Source organism: Heterodontus francisci, unplaced genomic scaffold, assembly GCF_036365525.1.
Source record: "Heterodontus francisci isolate sHetFra1 unplaced genomic scaffold, sHetFra1.hap1 HAP1_SCAFFOLD_1732, whole genome shotgun sequence".
NCBI classification, from domain to species: Eukaryota; Metazoa; Chordata; class Chondrichthyes; order Heterodontiformes; family Heterodontidae; genus Heterodontus; species Heterodontus francisci.
In genome coordinates, this window is record NW_027140899.1 from 1 (window position 1) to 10000 (window position 10000).

Below are 10000 nucleotides of genomic sequence, written 5' to 3' on the forward strand. Positions count from 1 at the left end.
TAGCAGAGCAGCTATCTCGTTGCGATCTATTGAAAGTCATCCCTCGAGCCAAACTTTTGTCGGTACCCGAGTGCACGCCGCAGAACTCCCGCCCTCCATTTTTCCTTCGGGGCCGCTCCTCGCGGGAGGACGCCCTACCGGGAGGGTCGGGGGGGGAGGGGAGGCACGGAGGTGGACCGTGGAGATTTCCTCGCGGGAGGACTCTGCCACCTCCTTCCGGACCGCGCCGCGTCCTTCTTCGGAGGGGCACGTTTGCCGTGCGCGCAAAAGTCCTCTGCTGCTGCCTGGCCAGCTGCAGTACCGAGGTGCTTTTGCCGCCGGTTCTCGTGCTTGTTCTGACTAAGGGCCGGAGTGGTGCCTGGTTTCGTCACCCTGGCCAGGTGCGCGACTTCCAGGTCACTCGTCCGCAAACACCCCCCTTTGCCTCTCCTCTTTTCTGCCACCTCCGAGTAACTTGGTTAATGATTTGTCACTCGAAAAAAAAAGTGCGGCAAAGATCTTTGGTTAACCATTTGTCAGTTCGCCCCCTCGCGGTTTATGATTTGCTCCCGTCGTCAGATTGACAAAGAGTCTGGTTATTCAGTTGTCCAAATGTTGTAAATTGGTTACTGAGTTGTCACTTCAACTTTTGGCCACGGTTGGCTGCAATGAGTCTTGCCGGGCTTAATGGTCGGCGTGGGGGGGGGGGGGGGGTGACTTTGCGAAGGCTAGCAGTGGGCAGAACCGGTTTATGATTTGCTCCCGTCGTCAGATTGACAAAGAGTCTGGTTAATCAGTTGTCCAAATGTTGTAAATTGGTTAATGAGTTGTCACTTCAACTTTTGGCCGCGGTTGGCTACAATGAGTCTTGCCGGGCTTAATAGTCGGCGTGCGGGGGTGACTTTGCGAAGGCTAGCAGTGGGCAGAACCGGTTTATGATTTGCCCCCGTCGTCAGATTGACAAAGAGTCTGGTTAATCAGTTGTCCAAATGTTGTAAATTGGTTAATGAGTTGTCACTTCAACTTTTGGCCGCGGTTGGCTGCAATGAGTCTTGCCGGGCTTAATAGTCGGCGTGGGGGTGAATTTGCGAAGGTGGCCGTGTTTGTATGCATGTTTGCCGGCGTGTTTAGGAAGGTTGGGTGGGTGGGTGGGTGGTTGTGTGGGCGCCGTGGTCTGAGGGCACATCCTGTGGGATGTGGGAGGCGGGGGAAGGAGAGCGCCCTTGGTGCGTGTGTCTAGGCGATGCATTGCGGAAGGATGGGCGGGTGGGGCCGGGCGTGTGGGTTCCCGACTTATCGGTGAACCATTTGCTACTGCGGGGCCAAAGCAAAAGGGAAAGCATAAGGGCGCAGGCTGCCCTCTGCGGGACAGGTCCGGCCCTGACGCCGGTTTACGATTTCTCCGGTAAAGCACCTGTCGGGTGGCGACCGGAGGGTCTTTGCAGGGCCTGGATCTCCGAGCCCGTGGGACAGGCGGGAAAGGGTGGCGGCAGCCGGTTGAAGTCCCGACCCTGGGCAGCCTCCCGGTCTTACCTCCATAACTTCGGCGAGGAGGGTCCGATCCCCGCGCGGTCGACGGCAGGCGGTAGGGCTCGGAGGGGCGCGGCCTGGTCCGCGAGTGCCCCGGCGCCGCCCCTCTGCCCGTCCGAGGGACAGTAGGAAATGGCCATACCGCTTTCCGGCCGATTGCCGCCGGACGTCCGGCCGCATTCGCTCGGTCTGCGCGGCCGGCGGTAGCCGGGGGCGAGGGGCATCGGGCGGTGGCGGAACCAGGCCGGCCCGACCGCTGGGGGCCGCCCGGGCGACGTTTGAATCTGTCGGGTCGGACCGCCGAATCCCGCGGGATTTCGGGATCGAATCTGCGGGTGGAATCGGCACCTCGTCCCGCTGTCCGGTTCCCCCCCCCCCGTCGACTGCAACGGGTTTCCGAGGCCCGTCGGTCAGGCGCGGTTCGCTCCGCAATCCGCCGGCCGATCGGCACCGGGCGGGGCTCTACGGAAAGAGGGGACCCTCCCGCGTCGAGTGCCGGCGCACCGACCCCGCAGGCTGACCGGGAAGGTGAAGACTCACCCCGCTGAATGCCCGGCCCCGGCTACCCTCCGGCTCCGGGGCCATAACTTCGGGGAGGGAGGTCCGATCCCCGCGCGGTCGACGGCAGGCGGTAGGGCTCGGAGGGGCGCGGCCTGGTCCGCGAGTGCCCCGGCGCCGCCCCTCTGCCCGTCCGAGGGACAGTAGGAAATGGCCATACCGCTTTCCGGCCGATTGCCGCCGGACGTCCGGCCGCATTCCCTCGGTCGGCGCGGTCGGCGGTAGCCGGGGGCGAGGGGCATCGGGCGGTGGCGGAACCAGGCCGGCCCGACCGCTGGGGGCCGCCCGGGCGACGTTTGAATCTGTCGGGTCGGACCGCCGAATCCCGCGGGATTTCGGGATCGAATCTGCGGGTGGAATCGGCACCTCGTCCCGCTGTCCGGTTCCCCCCCGTCGACTGCAACGGGTTTCCGAGGCCCGTCGGTCAGGCGCGGTTCGCTCCGCAATCCGCCGGCCGATCGGCACCGGGCGGGGCTCTACGGAAAGAGGGGACCCTCCCGCGTCGAGTGCCGGCGCACCGACCCCGCAGGCTGACCGGGAAGGTGAAGACTCACCCCGCTGAATGCCCGGCCCCGGGAACCCTCCGGCGCCGGGGCCATAACTTCGGGGAGGAAGGTCCGAGCTCCGCGCGGTCGACGGCAGGTGAAAGGGGCCGGTGCGCCGCGGAAGGCGACAGCAGTCCCGTCAGGCTGCACCTCTGCTCGGGCGAACGGCGTCAGGAAAAGGGGAGAGCACTTCCCCACCGATAGCTCCGGAACGCCCGGACCCATTGGCCCGCGGCACCGGTGGCTGCTAGAGGGGCTCCGGCGCCGTCAGCCGGGGTACGTCCCAGGCCGGCCGGACGGCGGGCAGCCGGAGGCAACGGCCTGGAACGGAGCCAGACTTGAGTCGTTCCGTGCCGTGGGCAAAAAGGCAGGGCTGCGGGTCAGCGCAGTTTGGCAAACCTAGCCGCAAGTGCGGGAAGGGCGGAGGAGCACACGGACGCCGCCTTCCCAAACTGAGCCCAAAGTGCCCAGGCATGCCCCCTTGATCTCGCCTAATCAGTGAGCCCAAAATAATTTCAGAGTGTGGAAACCTGATCCAAAAAGGTCGAAAAGAACGGCCAGAGATCAAGTCCGAAAGGGGAAATCAGTAACAAGCAAGCAGAGTAATCATTAACCAAAAAGCGCAAAATTATGTTAAAAGTGTGAAATCATTAACCAAAAAGTCGAAAATAATGTCCAGAGACCAAGTCCGAAAGTACAAATAATTAACCAGTAAGCAGAGTCATCATTAACCAAAAAGCGCAAAAGTAAGTAAAAAGTATGAAATCATTAACCAAAAATCGCAAAAGTAAGTAAAAAGTGTGAAATCATTAACCAAAAACTCGAAAATAATGTGCAGAGACTAAGTCCGAAAGGGCAAATGGTTAACCAGTAAGCAGAGTCATCATTAACCAAAAATCGCAAAAGTAAGTAAAAAGTGTGAAATCATTAACCAAAAATCGCAAAAGTAAGTAAAAAGTGTGAAATCATTAACCAAAAACTCGAAAATAATCTCCAGAGACTAAGTCCGAAAGGGCAAATGGTTAACCAGTAAGCAGAGTAATCATTAACCAAAAAGGGCAAAAGTAAGTAAAAAGTATGAAATCATTAACCAAAAAGCACAAAATTAAGTTAAAAGTGTGAAATCATTAACCAAAATGTCGAAAACAATGTCCAGAGACTAAGTCCGAAAGGGCAAATGGTTAACCAGTAAGCAGAGTAATCATTAACCAAAAGGCGCAAAAGTAAGTAAAAAGTATGAAATCATTAACCAAAAAGCGCAAAAATATGTTAAAAGTGTGAAATCATTAACCAAAAAGTCGAAAATAATGTGCAGAGACTAAGTCCGAAAGGGCAAATGGTTAACCAGTAAGCAGAGTAATCATTAACCAAAAGGCGCAAAAGTAAGTAAAAAGTATGAAATCAGTAACCAAAAAGCGCAAAAATATGTTAAAAGTGTGAAATCATTAACCAAAAACTCGAAAATAATGTGCAGAGACTAAGTCCGAAAGGGCAAATAATTAACCAGTAAGCAGAGTAATCATTAACCAAAAATCGCAAAAGTAAGTAAAAAGTGTGAAATCATTAACCAAAAACTCGAAAATAATGTCCAGAGACCAAGTCCGAAAGGGCAAATGGTTAACCAGTAAGCAGAGTAATCATTAACCAAAAAGGGCAAAAGTAAGTAAAAAGTATGAAATCATTAACCAAAAAGCACAAAATTAAGTTAAAAGTGTGAAATCATTAACCAAAAAGTCGAAAATAATCTCCAGAGACTAAGTGCGAAAGGGCAAATGGTTAACCAGTAAGCAGAGTCATCATTAACCAAAAATCGCAAAAGTAAGTAAAAAGTGTGAAATCATTAACCAAAAACCCGAAAATAATGTCCAGAGACTAAGTCCAAAAGGGCAAATGGTTAACCAGTAAGCAGAGTAATCATTAACCAAAAATCGCAAAAGTAAGTAAAAAGTGTGAAATCATTAACCAAAAACTCGAAAATAATCTCCAGAGACTAAGTCCGAAAGGGCAAATGGTTAACCAGTAAGCAGAGTAATCATTAACCAAAAATCGCAAAAGTAAGTAAAAAGTGTGAAATCATTAACCAAAAACCCGAAAATAATGTCCAGAGACTAAGTCCGAAAGGGCAAATGGTTAACCAGTAAGCAGAGTAATCATTAACCAAAAATCGCAAAAGTAAGTAAAAAGTGTGAAATCATTAACCAAAAACTCGAAAATAATGTCCAGAGACTAAGTCCGAAAGGGCAAATGGTTAACCAGTAAGCAGAGTAATCATTAACCAAAAGGCGCAAAAGTAAGTAAAAAGTATGAAATCAGTAACCAAAAAGCGCAAAAATATGTTAAAAGTGTGAAATCATTAACCAAAAACTCGAAAATAATGTGCAGAGACTAAGTCCGAAAGGGCAAATAATTAACCAGTAAGCAGAGTAATCATTAACCAAAAAGCGCAAAAATATGTTAAAAGTGTGAAATCATTAACCAAAAACTCGAAAATAATGTCCAGAGACTAAGTCCGAAAGGGCAAATGGTTAACCAGTAAGCAGAGTAATCAGTAACCAAAAAGGGCAAAAGTAAGTAAAAAGTGTGAAATCATTAACCAAAAACCCAAAAATAATGTCCAGAGACTAAGTCCGAAAGGGCAAATGGTTAACCAGTAAGCAGAGTAATCATTAACCAAAAATCGCAAAAGTAAGTAAAAAGTATGAAATCATTAACCAAAAAGCACAAAATTAAGTTAAAAGTGTGAAATCATTAACCAAAATGTCGAAAACAATGTCCAGAGACTAAGTCCGAAAGGGCAAATAATTAACCAGTAAGCAGAGTAATCATTAACCAAAAATCGCAAAAGTAAGTAAAAAGTGTGAAATCATTAACCAAAAACTCGAAAATAATGTCCAGAGACCAAGTCCGAAAGGGCAAATGGTTAACCAGTAAGCAGAGTAATCATTAACCAAAAAGGGCAAAAGTAAGTAAAAAGTATGAAATCATTAACCAAAAAGCACAAAATTAAGTTAAAAGTGTGAAATCATTAACCAAAAAGTCGAAAATAATCTCCAGAGACTAAGTGCGAAAGGGCAAATGGTTAACCAGTAAGCAGAGTCATCATTAACCAAAAATCGCAAAAGTAAGTAAAAAGTGTGAAATCATTAACCAAAAACCCGAAAATAATGTCCAGAGACTAAGTCCAAAAGGGCAAATGGTTAACCAGTAAGCAGAGTAATCATTAACCAAAAATCGCAAAAGTAAGTAAAAAGTGTGAAATCATTAACCAAAAACTCGAAAATAATCTCCAGAGACTAAGTCCGAAAGGGCAAATGGTTAACCAGTAAGCAGAGTAATCATTAACCAAAAATCGCAAAAGTAAGTAAAAAGTGTGAAATCATTAACCAAAAACCCGAAAATAATGTCCAGAGACTAAGTCCGAAAGGGCAAATGGTTAACCAGTAAGCAGAGTAATCATTAACCAAAAATCGCAAAAGTAAGTAAAAAGTGTGAAATCATTAACCAAAAACTCGAAAATAATGTCCAGAGACTAAGTCCGAAAGGGCAAATGGTTAACCAGTAAGCAGAGTAATCATTAACCAAAAGGCGCAAAAGTAAGTAAAAAGTATGAAATCAGTAACCAAAAAGCGCAAAAATATGTTAAAAGTGTGAAATCATTAACCAAAAACTCGAAAATAATGTGCAGAGACTAAGTCCGAAAGGGCAAATAATTAACCAGTAAGCAGAGTAATCATTAACCAAAAAGCGCAAAAATATGTTAAAAGTGTGAAATCATTAACCAAAAACTCGAAAATAATGTCCAGAGACTAAGTCCGAAAGGGCAAATGGTTAACCAGTAAGCAGAGTAATCAGTAACCAAAAAGGGCAAAAGTAAGTAAAAAGTGTGAAATCATTAACCAAAAACCCAAAAATAATGTCCAGAGACTAAGTCCGAAAGGGCAAATGGTTAACCAGTAAGCAGAGTAATCATTAACCAAAAATCGCAAAAGTAAGTAAAAAGTATGAAATCATTAACCAAAAAGCACAAAATTAAGTTAAAAGTGTGAAATCATTAACCAAAATGTCGAAAACAATGTCCAGAGACTAAGTCCGAAAGGGCAAATAATTAACCAGTAAGCAGAGTAATCATTAACCAAAAATCGCAAAAGTAAGTAAAAAGTGTGAAATCATTAACCAAAAACTCGAAAATAATGTCCAGAGACCAAGTCCGAAAGGGCAAATGGTTAACCAGTAAGCAGAGTAATCATTAACCAAAAAGGGCAAAAGTAAGTAAAAAGTATGAAATCATTAACCAAAAAGCACAAAATTAAGTTAAAAGTGTGAAATCATTAACCAAAAAGTCGAAAATAATCTCCAGAGACTAAGTGCGAAAGGGCAAATGGTTAACCAGTAAGCAGAGTCATCATTAACCAAAAATCGCAAAAGTAAGTAAAAAGTGTGAAATCATTAACCAAAAACCCGAAAATAATGTCCAGAGACTAAGTCCAAAAGGGCAAATGGTTAACCAGTAAGCAGAGTAATCATTAACCAAAAATCGCAAAAGTAAGTAAAAAGTGTGAAATCATTAACCAAAAACTCGAAAATAATCTCCAGAGACTAAGTCCGAAAGGGCAAATGGTTAACCAGTAAGCAGAGTAATCATTAACCAAAAATCGCAAAAGTAAGTAAAAAGTGTGAAATCATTAACCAAAAACCCGAAAATAATGTCCAGAGACTAAGTCCGAAAGGGCAAATGGTTAACCAGTAAGCAGAGTAATCATTAACCAAAAATCGCAAAAGTAAGTAAAAAGTGTGAAATCATTAACCAAAAACTCGAAAATAATGTCCAGAGACTAAGTCCGAAAGGGCAAATGGTTAACCAGTAAGCAGAGTAATCATTAACCAAAAGGCGCAAAAGTAAGTAAAAAGTATGAAATCAGTAACCAAAAAGCGCAAAAATATGTTAAAAGTGTGAAATCATTAACCAAAAACTCGAAAATAATGTGCAGAGACTAAGTCCGAAAGGGCAAATAATTAACCAGTAAGCAGAGTAATCATTAACCAAAAAGCGCAAAAATATGTTAAAAGTGTGAAATCATTAACCAAAAACTCGAAAATAATGTCCAGAGACTAAGTCCGAAAGGGCAAATGGTTAACCAGTAAGCAGAGTAATCAGTAACCAAAAAGGGCAAAAGTAAGTAAAAAGTGTGAAATCATTAACCAAAAACCCAAAAATAATGTCCAGAGACTAAGTCCGAAAGGGCAAATGGTTAACCAGTAAGCAGAGTAATCATTAACCAAAAATCGCAAAAGTAAGTAAAAAGTATGAAATCATTAACCAAAAAGCACAAAATTAAGTTAAAAGTGTGAAATCATTAACCAAAATGTCGAAAACAATGTCCAGAGACTAAGTCCGAAAGGGCAAATAATTAACCAGTAAGCAGAGTAATCATTAACCAAAAATCGCAAAAGTAAGTAAAAAGTGTGAAATCATTAACCAAAAACTCGAAAATAATGTCCAGAGACCAAGTCCGAAAGGGCAAATGGTTAACCAGTAAGCAGAGTAATCATTAACCAAAAAGGGCAAAAGTAAGTAAAAAGTATGAAATCATTAACCAAAAAGCACAAAATTAAGTTAAAAGTGTGAAATCATTAACCAAAAAGTCGAAAATAATCTCCAGAGACTAAGTGCGAAAGGGCAAATGGTTAACCAGTAAGCAGAGTCATCATTAACCAAAAATCGCAAAAGTAAGTAAAAAGTGTGAAATCATTAACCAAAAACCCGAAAATAATGTCCAGAGACTAAGTCCAAAAGGGCAAATGGTTAACCAGTAAGCAGAGTAATCATTAACCAAAAATCGCAAAAGTAAGTAAAAAGTGTGAAATCATTAACCAAAAACTCGAAAATAATCTCCAGAGACTAAGTCCGAAAGGGCAAATGGTTAACCAGTAAGCAGAGTAATCATTAACCAAAAATCGCAAAAGTAAGTAAAAAGTGTGAAATCATTAACCAAAAACCCGAAAATAATGTCCAGAGACTAAGTCCGAAAGGGCAAATGGTTAACCAGTAAGCAGAGTAATCATTAACCAAAAATCGCAAAAGTAAGTAAAAAGTGTGAAATCATTAACCAAAAACTCGAAAATAATGTCCAGAGACTAAGTCCGAAAGGGCAAATGGTTAACCAGTAAGCAGAGTAATCATTAACCAAAAGGCGCAAAAGTAAGTAAAAAGTATGAAATCAGTAACCAAAAAGCGCAAAAATATGTTAAAAGTGTGAAATCATTAACCAAAAACTCGAAAATAATGTGCAGAGACTAAGTCCGAAAGGGCAAATAATTAACCAGTAAGCAGAGTAATCATTAACCAAAAAGCGCAAAAATATGTTAAAAGTGTGAAATCATTAACCAAAAACTCGAAAATAATGTCCAGAGACTAAGTCCGAAAGGGCAAATGGTTAACCAGTAAGCAGAGTAATCAGTAACCAAAAAGGGCAAAAGTAAGTAAAAAGTGTGAAATCATTAACCAAAAACCCAAAAATAATGTCCAGAGACTAAGTCCGAAAGGGCAAATGGTTAACCAGTAAGCAGAGTAATCATTAACCAAAAATCGCAAAAGTAAGTAAAAAGTATGAAATCATTAACCAAAAAGCACAAAATTAAGTTAAAAGTGTGAAATCATTAACCAAAATGTCGAAAACAATGTCCAGAGACTAAGTCCGAAAGGGCAAATGGTTAACCAGTAAGCAGAGTAATCATTAACCAAAAATCGCAAAAGTAAGTAAAAAGTATGAAATCATTAACCAAAAAGCACAAAATTAAGTTAAAAGTGTGAAATCATTAACCAAAATGTCGAAAACAATGTCCAGAGACTAAGTCCGAAAGGGCAAATGGTTAACCAGTAAGCAGAGTAATCATTAACCAAAAATCGCAAAATTAAGTTAAAAGTGTGAAATCATTAACCAAAATGTCGAAAACAATGTCCAGAGACTAAGTCCGAAAGGGCAAATGGTTAACCAGTAAGCAGAGTAATCATTAACCAAAAATCGCAAAAGTAAGTAAAAAGTGTGAAATCATTAACCAAAAACTCGAAAATAATGTCCAGAGACTAAGTCCGAAAGGGCAAATGGTTAACCAGTAAGCAGAGTAATCATTAACCAAAAGGCGCAAAAGTAAGTAAAAAGTATGAAATCATTAACCAAAAAGCGCAAAAATATGTTAAAAGTGTGAAATCATTAACCAAAAAGTCGAAAATAATGTGCAGAGACTAAGTCCGAAAGGGCAAATGGTTAACCAGTAAGCAGAGTAATCATTAACCAAAAAGCGCAAAAATATGTTAAAAGTGTGAAATCATTAACCAAAAACTCGAAAATAATGTCCAGAGACTAAGTCCGAAAGGGCAAATAATTAAC